The sequence below is a fragment of the Chrysoperla carnea genome, assembly GCF_905475395.1.
Source record: "Chrysoperla carnea chromosome X unlocalized genomic scaffold, inChrCarn1.1 SUPER_X_unloc_8, whole genome shotgun sequence".
In the NCBI taxonomy this organism is placed as follows: domain Eukaryota; kingdom Metazoa; phylum Arthropoda; class Insecta; order Neuroptera; family Chrysopidae; genus Chrysoperla; species Chrysoperla carnea.
Genome location: NW_025408211.1, coordinates 102,713 through 121,944, shown reverse-complemented (window position 1 = coordinate 121,944; position 19,232 = coordinate 102,713). Strand labels below are relative to the sequence as shown.

Below are 19,232 nucleotides of genomic sequence, written 5' to 3'. Positions count from 1 at the left end.
AGATTAATATAAGATTATTTTAAATAAGAATTAATTTATATAATTATTAAAATATTATTAATTTTATGTTATGTAATTTTAATAAAAATAAATAATAATAATAATAAATATACAAATTTTTTAACAATTTAAATTTTATATGATCTAAATAATTTTGTTAAGTACGATATGAGAAATCATTGTAAGCTTCGTTAAGAAACTTTGTAATATAAAATAATAATAATAATATTAAATATATAAATAAATAAAATAAATTTGATATATATTTTTAGTTCATTCTGTGTATAAATCAAAGGATACCGAATAATTGGTAACGGATGCGATATATTATAGTATCGAGTATTAAAACATAATATATAAATTTATCTTGTTATTCAAATTTTTTGTTACTTAACTTATGTATTTAGAAAATTTATAATATTATTTATATAATTGACATAAAATCTTATAAATTGAAATTTTATTAATATGTATCAAAAGAAGAGAGTAACGTATTGATATAATATCAAAGGATACTGATTATTTAAATAACGAATACGTCATATATTGTTTGTGTAACGAAGTTCACTTGGCCATCTAGTTTAAAATAACATTTTCAATAGAAAGTTTATATGCTTTGTTTTTTTTTTTTTTTTAATTATTAAAAAAATAAATTGAAATTTAATTCAATCAAATTTTATAATAATTTTAAAAAAATTTTTCCTTTTAAAAAATATTTTGTGATGTTGTGATAATATGTATTAATACAAGTGCATCCTGATACTTTTATCTCTAGTAAAGGTATGAGTATCATGAACAGTTTTGTTATCTAATGATATTATTTTGATAATATTTTGTGTATATTCTTATAATATTTTGTCTAAATATCATCATAATACAATATTATTTTGATAATATTTTATGAATATTCTTATAATATGTTACCTAAATGTCATCATAATATGATGAATTATTTCCATAATAACATATAAAAAAAGAAAAAAAAAAAAAGAATCATTAATTTATAATTATTTAAATTGATTCTTTAAAAAAATATTATAATATATTATTTATAAAAATAATTTTTACTCTTATTTTAAATAAATTTGTGGCCTTTTATTAAAAGGCCTATGATCGATGTATTATTATTATAAAAATTAATGCAATGTTTTTAATTTATGCTTTCTTTTCAGTTTTCTTTGGTAATAACACTGCTTGAATGTTTGGTAATACACCACCTTGAGCAATTGTTACACCAGATAATAATTTATTTAATTCTTCATCATTACGAATTGCCAATTGTAAATGACGTGGAATGATACGTGTTTTTTTGTTATCACGGGCAGCATTACCAGCTAACTCGAGAACTTCTGCAGCCAAATATTCCATAACAGCAGCCAAATATACTGGGGCACCAGCACCTACTCGTTCAGCATAATTTCCTTTTCGTAATAATCTGTGAATTCTTCCAACAGGAAATTGTAATCCTGCTCGGCTTGATCTTGACTTTGCCTTTCCCTTTACTTTACCACCTTTACCTCGTCCAGACATAGCGAATAAATTTATTTAATTAATATTTTTTTTTGTAAATATAATCACACAGATGTGTACGTTACGGGGATTGTAACATAAATGTTTAAAATGTTATTTGGGTATTTTAATTTATAATATTTATAAAATATAAAACTTTAAAAATAAACCAATCACCTTATAGTATTATTTTTAGCCAATCAGAGAGTAGTATTCATTTTTATTGTTATATCCATCTTCGCGTATATAATACGCTAGTTGTATACACGACACGCTCATACATATACTGACTGGTGTTCTGTAACTATCTGTGTATATTAATTGTTTGTAACAATGCCACCAAAAACAAGTGGAAAAGCAGCAAAAAAAGCTGGCAAAGCTCAAAAAAATATATCAAAGAGTGATAAGAAAAAGAAGAGGAAGCGCAAGGAATCATATGCAATTTACATTTACAAAGTATTAAAACAAGTGCATCCTGATACTGGTATCTCTAGTAAAGCTATGAGTATCATGAACAGTTTTGTTAATGATATTTTTGAACGTATTGCTGCTGAAGCATCACGTTTAGCACATTATAATAAACGTTCAACAATCACAAGTCGGGAAATTCAAACCGCAGTTCGATTATTATTACCTGGTGAATTGGCAAAGCACGCTGTTAGTGAAGGTACTAAAGCTGTTACAAAATATACAAGTTCAAAATAAATAAATCGAAAATATTATTTAATTGATAACATAAAAATACATCAACATATAAAAATGGCTCTCTTTTTAAGAGAGCCATCAAATTTTTTAAATAAGAGTAAATTATTTTTATATATACAAAAAAATAAAATAAACAATTATTAATATCATATTTAATATAAAATTTTATATATTAATAGCTTGAATATATCTATTATTAGTATATCAATATTATTAATTTTAAATATAATAAAGGATATCGCGGAATATATATCGTAAATCAGTGTAATGCAAATGCATTACATTACCTTTATTATTTTCATTTTACATTTACTACTTGTTTATGTACGCTTATAATTATTAGAAAAATATTTTTAATAATTTTAAAAAATAAATGAAATAATAAAAATTTAATAATAAATTATTTATTGAAAGTATAAAAAATGGTATAGCAAAATCTTTATTTTCTTTGATTAAGGCGAAATGTTTTATTAGTTATAAATTCGATAATCTCCTATCGATACTTGTTACTCTTAACTTGTATATATAAAAAATATAATAGTATATTAATTTATAATAAAATTTTTTCAAAAATTCAATAAGTTATTGTAAAATAAAATAGATAATATACAAATTATAATTTATTATTGCAGATATATTACAATAAAAAAAAAAAAAATAAATAAAAATATTTGGTAATGTATGTTATAAACAAAATAATTTGTTGTAAACAAATTATATAATATGTTATATTTATTAACAAATTTATTTACTCTTATATAAATAAAATTAGTGGCTTCCCAAAAAGGAAAGCCTGTTTAAATTTATCGGATGTATTAAATATTCTTTAATAAATTTACTAAATATTTTAAGTAAATTATTATATTTTCTTAACCTCCAAAACCATACAAAGTACGACCTTGTCGTTTTAATGCATATACAACATCCATAGCTGTAACTGTTTTACGTTTTGCGTGTTCAGTATATGTAACAGCATCCCGAATAACATTTTCAAGGAATACTTTAAGTACACCACGTGTTTCTTCATAAATTAAACCAGAGATACGTTTTACTCCACCTCGTCGTGCTAAACGACGAATTGCAGGTTTTGTAATACCTTGGATATTATCACGCAAAACTTTTCTATGACGTTTTGCACCCCCTTTTCCAAGACCCTTTCCACCTTTTCCTCTGCCAGTCATTTTAATAAAAAATTATTTACAATATTTTAACGAACGGATAACACGTGTGTTAACCTCACAAGTATTGTAATGTATGTGAGCGCCGGTACAATTGTGCCTTTTTATATAAAGCATTAAAGATTTTTTAAGCCACGCCTATACAATTTGATTAGTCCATACTCTGATAGCTATCCAATAGGATATGACAACAAAAATTTTGAAATTTCATATAAATATAAATACAACACATTTATTTCGCATTTAAACATTTGACTTTGTAGTATCAAATTGTCGAATATAATTTTTAAAATTGTGTGTTTTTTTGTAAAAACATTATTATTTGAAAATGGCTAGAACCAAGCAAACTGCACGTAAATCAACTGGTGGTAAAGCACCAAGAAAACAATTAGCAACGAAAGCTGCACGTAAAAGTGCACCAGCAACTGGTGGAGTAAAAAAACCACACAGATATCGTCCTGGTACAGTAGCTTTACGAGAAATTCGTCGTTATCAAAAAAGTACTGAATTGTTAATTCGTAAATTACCATTCCAACGTTTAGTACGTGAAATTGCACAAGATTTTAAAACCGATTTACGTTTCCAAAGTTCAGCTGTTATGGCATTACAAGAAGCTAGTGAAGCCTATTTAGTAGGTTTATTTGAAGATACCAATTTATGCGCAATTCATGCAAAGCGTGTTACAATTATGCCTAAGGATATACAATTGGCAAGACGTATTCGTGGAGAACGTGCATAAGCGTTTTAAATGACAATTTAAAAAAAAAAAAAACAAATCAGAAATATTTTCGGTCCTATATATAGGACCAACATATATTATTAAATAAGAGTATATTATTTTTATTAAAAAATATATATATATATATATATATATATAAATTATTGAAATAAAATTAAACATTATTAAAATTTTGTTATAATTATAAGCGATTGCTATTTCTAAAAATAAATAAATTTCATAAAATTTATATTATTTTATATTCATTTGAAATATTAAAAAAACTTCTCGCTTTAAAGTAACCATGATATGAGTTATAAATGCAATAAAATTTTATACAAAAAATAATATTTATTTGTTGACGAATAATATAAAAGGTTTACATTTCTAAATAACATATATTTATATATGGTGTGTAAAAAAAAAGAAAAGAAGAAAAATAATTTATATTTTTAATATAAAAAGGCAACCGCACACAGTGTTCCCAAGCGGTCACCCATCCAAGTACTGACTGTGCCCAATGTTGCTTAACTTCGGTGATCGGACGAGAACCGGTGTTTTCAACGTGGTATGGCTGTTGCCAGTAATAAATGAAAATTTTTACAAATATATATTTTTCATAAATATCATTAATATTAAAGTATATTATTAAAATTTTCAATGAAGTAATCAATTTAAATATATACTTATTTATTATACCATATATTTTAAATAAAAATGCAACCGCACACAGTATTCTCAAGTGGCCACCCATCCGTGGTACTGACTGTGGCAAATGTTTCTTAACTATTATTTTATAAAATATTTATACAAAAAATAATTTACTCTTATCAAATATTAATTTGTGGCCTGTATTAAGGCCTATGTTATTTTCATTTTTTAGCAAAAATAATGAAATATTTCAATATATTATTAAAGTAACAGATCATTTCTTTTTTGGTGCTGCTTTTTTAATTTTTGTAGGAGATGATTTGGCAACAGAAGCTTTCTTAGCTTTTGGTGCTTTCGGTTTACGAGCAGGGCTACTTTTGGCAGCGGATTTTGTACTTTTTGCTGGTTTTGCTTTAACTGGTGCTTTTTTTGATGCCGCTGATGATTTTGCAGTAACTTTTTTAGCAGCAGTTGATGATGATGGAGTCGCTTTTTTTGCTTTAGGCTTTTTGGCTGCCAATGATGTAGTTGTGGCTTTCTTTTCTTTTGGTGCCCGTTTACTTTTAGCACTCTTTGCTGAACCTTTTGCTCCACTTTCTTTTTTGGATACTTTTGATTTAGCTGAAGAATTAGATGAAGCGGAAGCAGCCAATTTGAATGAACCAGATGCACCTTTACCTTTAGTTTGTACCAAGGCTCCCTCAGTTACAGCAGCTTTTAAATATTTTTTAATAAATGGTGAAATTTTATCAGAATCCACTTTATAATTTGCAGCTAAATATTTTTTAATTGCTTGTAATGATGAACCACCACGTTCTTTTAAATTTTTAATTGCGTTAACAACCATTTCTGATGTACGTGGATGTGTTGGTTTTGAATGTTGTTTTGTACGTTTAGCACCAGAAGCTGTTGCTTTTTTTGTTGGTGTTGTAGAAGCAGCAGTAACCGCAGTTGCTGCAACAGCTGTAGAATTTTCTTCGGCCATATTTTTTTACTTTATAAAAATAATGTATTTATTATAAATATTTAAATGATAAAATATAATAATTCTATCAAATAAAAAATAAAGGTTTTCAATTATATCATTATTCACAATAATATAAGTCCCTATGTAAGTCAAAGTACCATGTAGAAAACACATAAAAATTAAATAGTATTTCTAATTTACTGTCGTAGTAAACATGATTTATTTTTTCAATTTCTATAATATATAAAATAATAAATTATAAATTTAATAATAATATTTATTTTATAAATTAAAATATATTTAATTTTTTTATTAACAATTATTAATAAACATAGTTTAATATTAATTATTTCAATCATACAAAACAATAATATTTTTAAGGTAAACTTAAAAAGTATATATTTTTATTTTTTATTTAATATCGATTTATTATAAATTATTAGTATATAAATAATTAAAAAATTTAATATATAAATATATATATTATAGTATAAGATTTCATTTTTAGAAAAACTTTTTTTGTCAATAATGAAAACGTATTATTATGAAATGTGTTAATCGAACATTGACAAAATATATTTCATTAGAAAATACTTTTATTTATGCATTAATATCAATAATTAACTATTAAATTAATTTTTTCATAATTATATAAAGAAATTTTATACTGATATAAGTATTTATATATTATAATATTTATTTTAAATATAAAAAAATTTATGACAAAATATATTATTAGAGTATTTGTTGAGATTAATATAAGATTATTTTAAATAAGAATTAATTTATATAATTATTAAAATATTATTAATTTTATGTTATGTAATTTTAATAAAAATAAATAATAATAATAATAAATATACAAATTTTTTAACAATTTAAATTTTATATGATCTAAATAATTTTGTTAAGTACGATATGAGAAATCATTGTAAGCTTCGTTAAGAAACTTTGTAATATAAAATAATAATAATAATATTAAATATATAAATAAATAAAATAAATTTGATATATATTTTTAGTTCATTCTGTGTATAAATCAAAGGATACCGAATAATTGGTAACGGATGCGATATATTATAGTATCGAGTATTAAAACATAATATATAAATTTATCTTGTTATTCAAATTTTTTGTTACTTAACTTATGTATTTAGAAAATTTATAATATTATTTATATAATTGACATAAAATCTTATAAATTGAAATTTTATTAATATGTATCAAAAGAAGAGAGTAACGTATTGATATAATATCAAAGGATACTGATTATTTAAATAACGAATACGTCATATATTGTTTGTGTAACGAAGTTCACTTGGCCATCTAGTTTAAAATAACATTTTCAATAGAAAGTTTATATGCTTTGTTTTTTTTTTTTCTTTAATTATTAAAAAAATAAATTGAAATTTAATTCAATCAAATTTTATAATAATTTTAAAAAAATTTTTCCTTTTAAAAAATATTTTGTGATGTTGTGATAATATGTATTAATACAAGTGCATCCTGATACTTTTATCTCTAGTAAAGGTATGAGTATCATGAACAGTTTTGTTATCTAATGATATTATTTTGATAATATTTTGTGTATATTCTTATAATATTTTGTCTAAATATCATCATAATACAATATTATTTTGATAATATTTTATGAATATTCTTATAATATGTTACCTAAATGTCATCATAATATGATGAATTATTTCCATAATAACATATAAAAAAAGAAAAAAAAAAAAAGAATCATTAATTTATAATTATTTAAATTGATTCTTTAAAAAAATATTATAATATATTATTTATAAAAATAATTTTTACTCTTATTTTAAATAAATTTGTGGCCTTTTATTAAAAGGCCTATGATCGATGTATTATTATTATAAAAATTAATGCAATGTTTTTAATTTATGCTTTCTTTTCAGTTTTCTTTGGTAATAACACTGCTTGAATGTTTGGTAATACACCACCTTGAGCAATTGTTACACCAGATAATAATTTATTTAATTCTTCATCATTACGAATTGCCAATTGTAAATGACGTGGAATGATACGTGTTTTTTTGTTATCACGGGCAGCATTACCAGCTAACTCGAGAACTTCTGCAGCCAAATATTCCATAACAGCAGCCAAATATACTGGGGCACCAGCACCTACTCGTTCAGCATAATTTCCTTTTCGTAATAATCTGTGAATTCTTCCAACAGGAAATTGTAATCCTGCTCGGCTTGATCTTGACTTTGCCTTTCCCTTTACTTTACCACCTTTACCTCGTCCAGACATAGCGAATAAATTTATTTAATTAATATTTTTTTTTGTAAATATAATCACACAGATGTGTACGTTACGGGGATTGTAACATAAATGTTTAAAATGTTATTTGGGTATTTTAATTTATAATATTTATAAAATATAAAACTTTAAAAATAAACCAATCACCTTATAGTATTATTTTTAGCCAATCAGAGAGTAGTATTCATTTTTATTGTTATATCGATCTTCGCGTATATAATACGCTAGTTGTATACACGACACGCTCATACATATACTGACTGGTGTTCTGTAACTATCTGTGTATATTAATTGTTTGTAACAATGCCACCAAAAACAAGTGGAAAAGCAGCAAAAAAAGCTGGCAAAGCTCAAAAAAATATATCAAAGAGTGATAAGAAAAAGAAGAGGAAGCGCAAGGAATCATATGCAATTTACATTTACAAAGTATTAAAACAAGTGCATCCTGATACTGGTATCTCTAGTAAAGCTATGAGTATCATGAACAGTTTTGTTAATGATATTTTTGAACGTATTGCTGCTGAAGCATCACGTTTAGCACATTATAATAAACGTTCAACAATCACAAGTCGGGAAATTCAAACCGCAGTTCGATTATTATTACCTGGTGAATTGGCAAAGCACGCTGTTAGTGAAGGTACTAAAGCTGTTACAAAATATACAAGTTCAAAATAAATAAATCGAAAATATTATTTAATTGATAACATAAAAATACATCAACATATAAAAACGGCTCTCTTTTTAAGAGAGCCGTCAAATTTTTTAAATAAGAGTAAATTATTTTTATATATACAAAAAAATAAAATAAACAATTATTAATATCATATTTAATATAAAATTTTATATATTAATAGCTTGAATATATCTATTATTAGTATATCAATATTATTAATTTTAAATATAATAAAGGATATCGCGGAATATATATCGTAAATCAGTGTAATGCAAATGCATTACATTACCTTTATTATTTTCATTTTACATTTACTACTTGTTTATGTACGCTTATAATTATTAGAAAAATATTTTTAATAATTTTAAAAAATAAATGAAATAATAAAAATTTAATAATAAATTATTTATTGAAAGTATAAAAAATGGTATAGCAAAATCTTTATTTTCTTTGATTAAGGCGAAATGTTTTATTAGTTATAAATTCGATAATCTCCTATCGATACTTGTTACTCTTAACTTGTATATATAAAAAATATAATAGTATATTAATTTATAATAAAATTTTTTCAAAAATTCAATAAGTTATTGTAAAATAAAATAGATAATATACAAATTATAATTTATTATTGCAGATATATTACAATAAAAAAAAAAAAAATAAATAAAAATATTTGGTAATGTATGTTATAAACAAAATAATTTGTTGTAAACAAATTATATAATATGTTATATTTATTAACAAATTTATTTACTCTTATATAAATAAAATTAGTGGCTTCCCAAAAAGGAAAGCCTGTTTAAATTTATCGGATGTATTAAATATTCTTTAATAAATTTACTAAATATTTTAAGTAAATTATTATATTTTCTTAACCTCCAAAACCATACAAAGTACGACCTTGTCGTTTTAATGCATATACAACATCCATAGCTGTAACTGTTTTACGTTTTGCGTGTTCAGTATATGTAACAGCATCCCGAATAACATTTTCAAGGAATACTTTAAGTACACCACGTGTTTCTTCATAAATTAAACCAGAGATACGTTTTACTCCACCTCGTCGTGCTAAACGACGAATTGCAGGTTTTGTAATACCTTGGATATTATCACGCAAAACTTTTCTATGACGTTTTGCACCCCCTTTTCCAAGACCCTTTCCACCTTTTCCTCTGCCAGTCATTTTAATAAAAAATTATTTACAATATTTTAACGAACGGATAACACGTGTGTTAACCTCACAAGTATTGTAATGTATGTGAGCGCCGGTACAATTGTGCCTTTTTATATAAAGCATTAAAGATTTTTTAAGCCACGCCTATACAATTTGATTAGTCCATACTCTGATAGCTATCCAATAGGATATGACAACAAAAATTTTGAAATTTCATATAAATATAAATACAACACATTTATTTCGCATTTAAACATTTGACTTTGTAGTATCAAATTGTCGAATATAATTTTTAAAATTGTGTGTTTTTTTGTAAAAACATTATTATTTGAAAATGGCTAGAACCAAGCAAACTGCACGTAAATCAACTGGTGGTAAAGCACCAAGAAAACAATTAGCAACGAAAGCTGCACGTAAAAGTGCACCAGCAACTGGTGGAGTAAAAAAACCACACAGATATCGTCCTGGTACAGTAGCTTTACGAGAAATTCGTCGTTATCAAAAAAGTACTGAATTGTTAATTCGTAAATTACCATTCCAACGTTTAGTACGTGAAATTGCACAAGATTTTAAAACCGATTTACGTTTCCAAAGTTCAGCTGTTATGGCATTACAAGAAGCTAGTGAAGCCTATTTAGTAGGTTTATTTGAAGATACCAATTTATGCGCAATTCATGCAAAGCGTGTTACAATTATGCCTAAGGATATACAATTGGCAAGACGTATTCGTGGAGAACGTGCATAAGCGTTTTAAATGACAATTTAAAAAAAAAAAAAACAAATCAGAAATATTTTCGGTCCTATATATAGGACCAACATATATTATTAAATAAGAGTATATTATTTTTATTAAAAAATATATATATATATATATATATATATAAATTATTGAAATAAAATTAAACATTATTAAAATTTTGTTATAATTATAAGCGATTGCTATTTCTAAAAATAAATAAATTTCATAAAATTTATATTATTTTATATTCATTTGAAATATTAAAAAAACTTCTCGCTTTAAAGTAACCATGATATGAGTTATAAATGCAATAAAATTTTATACAAAAAATAATATTTATTTGTTGACGAATAATATAAAAGGTTTACATTTCTAAATAACATATATTTATATATGGTGTGTAAAAAAAAAGAAAAGAAGAAAAATAATTTATATTTTTAATATAAAAAGGCAACCGCACACAGTGTTCCCAAGCGGTCACCCATCCAAGTACTGACTGTGCCCAATGTTGCTTAACTTCGGTGATCGGACGAGAACCGGTGTTTTCAACGTGGTATGGCTGTTGCCAGTAATAAATGAAAATTTTTACAAATATATATTTTTCATAAATATCATTAATATTAAAGTATATTATTAAAATTTTCAATGAAGTAATCAATTTAAATATATACTTATTTATTATACCATATATTTTAAATAAAAATGCAACCGCACACAGTATTCTCAAGTGGCCACCCATCCGTGGTACTGACTGTGGCAAATGTTTCTTAACTATTATTTTATAAAATATTTATACAAAAAATAATTTACTCTTATCAAATATTAATTTGTGGCCTGTATTAAGGCCTATGTTATTTTCATTTTTTAGCAAAAATAATGAAATATTTCAATATATTATTAAAGTAACAGATCATTTCTTTTTTGGTGCTGCTTTTTTAATTTTTGTAGGAGATGATTTGGCAACAGAAGCTTTCTTAGCTTTTGGTGCTTTCGGTTTACGAGCAGGGCTACTTTTGGCAGCGGATTTTGTACTTTTTGCTGGTTTTGCTTTAACTGGTGCTTTTTTTGATGCCGCTGATGATTTTGCAGTAACTTTTTTAGCAGCAGTTGATGATGATGGAGTCGCTTTTTTTGCTTTAGGCTTTTTGGCTGCCAATGATGTAGTTGTGGCTTTCTTTTCTTTTGGTGCCCGTTTACTTTTAGCACTCTTTGCTGAACCTTTTGCTCCACTTTCTTTTTTGGATACTTTTGATTTAGCTGAAGAATTAGATGAAGCGGAAGCAGCCAATTTGAATGAACCAGATGCACCTTTACCTTTAGTTTGTACCAAGGCTCCCTCAGTTACAGCAGCTTTTAAATATTTTTTAATAAATGGTGAAATTTTATCAGAATCCACTTTATAATTTGCAGCTAAATATTTTTTAATTGCTTGTAATGATGAACCACCACGTTCTTTTAAATTTTTAATTGCGTTAACAACCATTTCTGATGTACGTGGATGTGTTGGTTTTGAATGTTGTTTTGTACGTTTAGCACCAGAAGCTGTTGCTTTTTTTGTTGGTGTTGTAGAAGCAGCAGTAACCGCAGTTGCTGCAACAGCTGTAGAATTTTCTTCGGCCATATTTTTTTACTTTATAAAAATAATGTATTTATTATAAATATTTAAATGATAAAATATAATAATTCTATCAAATAAAAAATAAAGGTTTTCAATTATATCATTATTCACAATAATATAAGTCCCTATGTAAGTCAAAGTACCATGTAGAAAACACATAAAAATTAAATAGTATTTCTAATTTACTGTCGTAGTAAACATGATTTATTTTTTCAATTTCTATAATATATAAAATAATAAATTATAAATTTAATAATAATATTTATTTTATAAATTAAAATATATTTAATTTTTTTATTAACAATTATTAATAAACATAGTTTAATATTAATTATTTCAATCATACAAAACAATAATATTTTTAAGGTAAACTTAAAAAGTATATATTTTTATTTTTTATTTAATATCGATTTATTATAAATTATTAGTATATAAATAATTAAAAAATTTAATATATAAATATATATATTATAGTATAAGATTTCATTTTTAGAAAAACTTTTTTTGTCAATAATGAAAACGTATTATTATGAAATGTGTTAATCGAACATTGACAAAATATATTTCATTAGAAAATACTTTTATTTATGCATTAATATCAATAATTAACTATTAAATTAATTTTTTCATAATTATATAAAGAAATTTTATACTGATATAAGTATTTATATATTATAATATTTATTTTAAATATAAAAAAATTTATGACAAAATATATTATTAGAGTATTTGTTGAGATTAATATAAGATTATTTTAAATAAGAATTAATTTATATAATTATTAAAATATTATTAATTTTATGTTATGTAATTTTAATAAAAATAAATAATAATAATAATAAATATACAAATTTTTTAACAATTTAAATTTTATATGATCTAAATAATTTTGTTAAGTACGATATGAGAAATCATTGTAAGCTTCGTTAAGAAACTTTGTAATATAAAATAATAATAATAATATTAAATATATAAATAAATAAAATAAATTTGATATATATTTTTAGTTCATTCTGTGTATAAATCAAAGGATACCGAATAATTGGTAACGGATGCGATATATTATAGTATCGAGTATTAAAACATAATATATAAATTTATCTTGTTATTCAAATTTTTTGTTACTTAACTTATGTATTTAGAAAATTTATAATATTATTTATATAATTGACATAAAATCTTATAAATTGAAATTTTATTAATATGTATCAAAAGAAGAGAGTAACGTATTGATATAATATCAAAGGATACTGATTATTTAAATAACGAATACGTCATATATTGTTTGTGTAACGAAGTTCACTTGGCCATCTAGTTTAAAATAACATTTTCAATAGAAAGTTTATATGCTTTGTTTTTTTTTTTTTTTTAATTATTAAAAAAATAAATTGAAATTTAATTCAATCAAATTTTATAATAATTTTAAAAAAATTTTTCCTTTTAAAAAATATTTTGTGATGTTGTGATAATATGTATTAATACAAGTGCATCCTGATACTTTTATCTCTAGTAAAGGTATGAGTATCATGAACAGTTTTGTTATCTAATGATATTATTTTGATAATATTTTGTGTATATTCTTATAATATTTTGTCTAAATATCATCATAATACAATATTATTTTGATAATATTTTATGAATATTCTTATAATATGTTACCTAAATGTCATCATAATATGATGAATTATTTCCATAATAACATATAAAAAAAGAAAAAAAAAAAAAGAATCATTAATTTATAATTATTTAAATTGATTCTTTAAAAAAATATTATAATATATTATTTATAAAAATAATTTTTACTCTTATTTTAAATAAATTTGTGGCCTTTTATTAAAAGGCCTATGATCGATGTATTATTATTATAAAAATTAATGCAATGTTTTTAATTTATGCTTTCTTTTCAGTTTTCTTTGGTAATAACACTGCTTGAATGTTTGGTAATACACCACCTTGAGCAATTGTTACACCAGATAATAATTTATTTAATTCTTCATCATTACGAATTGCCAATTGTAAATGACGTGGAATGATACGTGTTTTTTTGTTATCACGGGCAGCATTACCAGCTAACTCGAGAACTTCTGCAGCCAAATATTCCATAACAGCAGCCAAATATACTGGGGCACCAGCACCTACTCGTTCAGCATAATTTCCTTTTCGTAATAATCTGTGAATTCTTCCAACAGGAAATTGTAATCCTGCTCGGCTTGATCTTGACTTTGCCTTTCCCTTTACTTTACCACCTTTACCTCGTCCAGACATAGCGAATAAATTTATTTAATTAATATTTTTTTTTGTAAATATAATCACACAGATGTGTACGTTACGGGGATTGTAACATAAATGTTTAAAATGTTATTTGGGTATTTTAATTTATAATATTTATAAAATATAAAACTTTAAAAATAAACCAATCACCTTATAGTATTATTTTTAGCCAATCAGAGAGTAGTATTCATTTTTATTGTTATATCCATCTTCGCGTATATAATACGCTAGTTGTATACACGACACGCTCATACATATACTGACTGGTGTTCTGTAACTATCTGTGTATATTAATTGTTTGTAACAATGCCACCAAAAACAAGTGGAAAAGCAGCAAAAAAAGCTGGCAAAGCTCAAAAAAATATATCAAAGAGTGATAAGAAAAAGAAGAGGAAGCGCAAGGAATCATATGCAATTTACATTTACAAAGTATTAAAACAAGTGCATCCTGATACTGGTATCTCTAGTAAAGCTATGAGTATCATGAACAGTTTTGTTAATGATATTTTTGAACGTATTGCTGCTGAAGCATCACGTTTAGCACATTATAATAAACGTTCAACAATCACAAGTCGGGAAATTCAAACCGCAGTTCGATTATTATTACCTGGTGAATTGGCAAAGCACGCTGTTAGTGAAGGTACTAAAGCTGTTACAAAATATACAAGTTCAAAATAAATAAATCGAAAATATTATTTAATTGATAACATAAAAATACATCAACATATAAAAACGGCTCTCTTTTTAAGAGAGCCATCAAATTTTTTAAATAAGAGTAAATTATTTTTATATATACAAAAAAATAAAATAAACAATTATTAATATCATATTTAATATAAAATTTTATATATTAATAGCTTGAATATATCTATTATTAGTATATCAATATTATTAATTTTAAATATAATAAAGGATATCGCGGAATATATATCGTAAATCAGTGTAATGCAAATGCATTACATTACCTTTATTATTTTCATTTTACATTTACTACTTGTTTATGTACGCTTATAATTATTAGAAAAATATTTTTAATAATTTTAAAAAATAAATGAAATAATAAAAATTTAATAATAAATTATTTATTGAAAGTATAAAAAATGGTATAGCAAAATCTTTATTTTCTTTGATTAAGGCGAAATGTTTTATTAGTTATAAATTCGATAATCTCCTATCGATACTTGTTACTCTTAACTTGTATATATAAAAAATATAATAGTATATTAATTTATAATAAAATTTTTTCAAAAATTCAATAAGTTATTGTAAAATAAAATAGATAATATACAAATTATAATTTATTATTGCAGATATATTACAATAAAAAAAAAAAAAATAAATAAAAATATTTGGTAATGTATGTTATAAACAAAATAATTTGTTGTAAACAAATTATATAATATGTTATATTTATTAACAAATTTATTTACTCTTATATAAATAAAATTAGTGGCTTCCCAAAAAGGAAAGCCTGTTTAAATTTATCGGATGTATTAAATATTCTTTAATAAATTTACTAAATATTTTAAGTAAATTATTATATTTTCTTAACCTCCAAAACCATACAAAGTACGACCTTGTCGTTTTAATGCATATACAACATCCATAGCTGTAACTGTTTTACGTTTTGCGTGTTCAGTATATGTAACAGCATCCCGAATAACATTTTCAAGGAATACTTTAAGTACACCACGTGTTTCTTCATAAATTAAACCAGAGATACGTTTTACTCCACCTCGTCGTGCTAAACGACGAATTGCAGGTTTTGTAATACCTTGGATATTATCACGCAAAACTTTTCTATGACGTTTTGCACCCCCTTTTCCAAGACCCTTTCCACCTTTTCCTCTGCCAGTCATTTTAATAAAAAATTATTTACAATATTTTAACGAACGGATAACACGTGTGTTAACCTCACAAGTATTGTAATGTATGTGAGCGCCGGTACAATTGTGCCTTTTTATATAAAGCATTAAAGATTTTTTAAGCCACGCCTATACAATTTGATTAGTCCATACTCTGATAGCTATCCAATAGGATATGACAACAAAAATTTTGAAATTTCATATAAATATAAATACAACACATTTATTTCGCATTTAAACATTTGACTTTGTAGTATCAAATTGTCGAATATAATTTTAAAAATTGTGTGTTTTTTTGTAAAAACATTATTATTTGAAAATGGCTAGAACCAAGCAAACTGCACGTAAATCAACTGGTGGTAAAGCACCAAGAAAACAATTAGCAACGAAAGCTGCACGTAAAAGTGCACCAGCAACTGGTGGAGTAAAAAAACCACACAGATATCGTCCTGGTACAGTAGCTTTACGAGAAATTCGTCGTTATCAAAAAAGTACTGAATTGTTAATTCGTAAATTACCATTCCAACGTTTAGTACGTGAAATTGCACAAGATTTTAAAACCGATTTACGTTTCCAAAGTTCAGCTGTTATGGCATTACAAGAAGCTAGTGAAGCCTATTTAGTAGGTTTATTTGAAGATACCAATTTATGCGCAATTCATGCAAAGCGTGTTACAATTATGCCTAAGGATATACAATTGGCAAGACGTATTCGTGGAGAACGTGCATAAGCGTTTTAAATGACAATTTAAAAAAAAAAAAAACAAATAAGAAATATTTTCGGTCCTATATATAGGACCAACATATATTATTAAATAAGAGTATATTATTTTTATTAAAAAATATATATATATATATATATATATATAAATTATTGAAATAAAATTAAACATTATTAAAATTTTGTTATAATTATAAGCGATTGCTATTTCTAAAAATAAATAAATTTCATAAAATTTATATTATTTTATATTCATTTGAAATATTAAAAAAACTTCTCGCTTTAAAGTAACCATGATATGAGTTATAAATGCAATAAAATTTTATACAAAAAATAATATTTATTTGTTGACGAATAATATAAAAGGTTTACATTTCTAAATAACATATATTTATATATGGTGTGTAAAAAAAAAGAAAAGAAGAAAAATAATTTATATTTTTAATATAAAAAGGCAACCGCACACAGTGTTCCCAAGCGGTCACCCATCCAAGTACTGACTGTGCCCAATGTTGCTTAACTTCGGTGATCGGACGAGAACCGGTGTTTTCAACGTGGTATGGCTGTTGCCAGTAATAAATGAAAATTTTTACAAATATATATTTTTCATAAATATCATTAATATTAAAGTATATTATTAAAATTTTCAATGAAGTAATCAATTTAAATATATACTTATTTATTATACCATATATTTTAAATAAAAATGCAACCGCACACAGTATTCTCAAGTGGCCACCCATCCGTGGTACTGACTGTGGCAAATGTTTCTTAACTATTATTTTATAAAATATTTATACAAAAAATAATTTACTCTTATCAAATATTAATTTGTGGCCTGTATTAAGGCCTATGTTATTTTCATTTTTTAGCAAAAATAATGAAATATTTCAATATATTATTAAAGTAACAGATCATTTCTTTTTTGGTGCTGCTTTTTTAATTTTTGTAGGAGATGATTTGGCAACAGAAGCTTTCTTAGCTTTTGGTGCTTTCGGTTTACGAGCAGGGCTACTTTTGGCAGCGGATTTTGTACTTTTTGCTGGTTTTGCTTTAACTGGTGCTTTTTTTGATGCCGCTGATGATTTTGCAGTAACTTTTTTAGCAGCAGTTGATGATGATGGAGTCGCTTTTTTTGCTTTAGGCTTTTTGGCTGCCAATGATGTAGTTGTGGCTTTCTTTTCTTTTGGTGCCCGTTTACTTTTAGCACTCTTTGCTGAACCTTTTGCTCCACTTTCTTTTTTGGACTTTTGATTTAGCTGAAGAATTAGATGAAGCGGAAGCAGCCAATTTGAATGAACCAGATGCACCTTTACCTTTAGTTTGTACCAAGGCTCCCTCAGTTACAGCAGCTTTTAAATATTTTTTAATAAATGGTGAAATTTTATCAGAATCCACTTTATAATTTGCAGCTAAATATTTTTTAATTGCTTGTAATGATGAACCACCACGTTCTTTTAAATTTTTAATTGCGTTAACAACCATTTCTGATGTACGTGGATGTGTTGGTTTTGAATGTTGTTTTGTACGTTTAGCACCAGAAGCTGTTGCTTTTTTTGTTGGTGTTGTAGAAGCAGCAGTAACCGCAGTTGCTGCAACAGCTGTAGAATTTTCTTCGGCCATATTTTTTTACTTTATAAAAATAATGTATTTATTATAAATATTTAAATGATAAAATATAATAATTCTATCAAATAAAAAATAAAGGTTTTCAATTATATCATTATTCACAATAATATAAGTCCCTATGTAAGTCAAAGTACCATGTAGAAAACACATAAAAATTAAATAGTATTTCTAATTTACTGTCGTAGTAAACATGATTTATTTTTTCAATTTCTATAATATATAAAATAATAAATTATAAATTTAATAATAATATTTATTTTATAAATTAAAATATATTTAATTTTTTTATTAACAATTATTAATAAACATAGTTTAATATTAATTATTTCAATCATACAAAACAATAATATTTTTAAGGTAAACTTAAAAAGTATATATTTTTATTTTTTATTTAATATCGATTTATTATAAATTATTAGTATATAAATAATTAAAAAATTTAATATATAAATATATATATTATAGTATAAGATTTCATTTTTAGAAAAACTTTTTTTGTCAATAATGAAAACGTATTATTATGAAA

At 24.2% G+C, this 19,232-nt stretch overlaps 3 non-coding genes across 3 annotated transcripts; all 3 read right to left on the bottom strand.

The window, feature by feature from the left end:
• Positions 1-4,573: 4,573 nt before the first annotated feature.
• LOC123304688 lies at positions 4,574-4,692 on the bottom strand. The gene has a single exon (XR_006536683.1). It is a non-coding gene; the product is annotated as a 5S ribosomal RNA (ribosomal RNA).
• Positions 4,693-11,051: 6,359 nt separating this feature from the next.
• On the bottom strand, positions 11,052-11,170 carry LOC123304686. The gene has a single exon (XR_006536682.1). It is a non-coding gene; the product is annotated as a 5S ribosomal RNA (ribosomal RNA).
• Positions 11,171-17,529: 6,359 nt separating this feature from the next.
• LOC123304685 lies at positions 17,530-17,648 on the bottom strand. Its single transcript, XR_006536681.1, has one exon. It is a non-coding gene; the product is annotated as a 5S ribosomal RNA (ribosomal RNA).
• Positions 17,649-19,232: the final 1,584 nt, after the last annotated feature.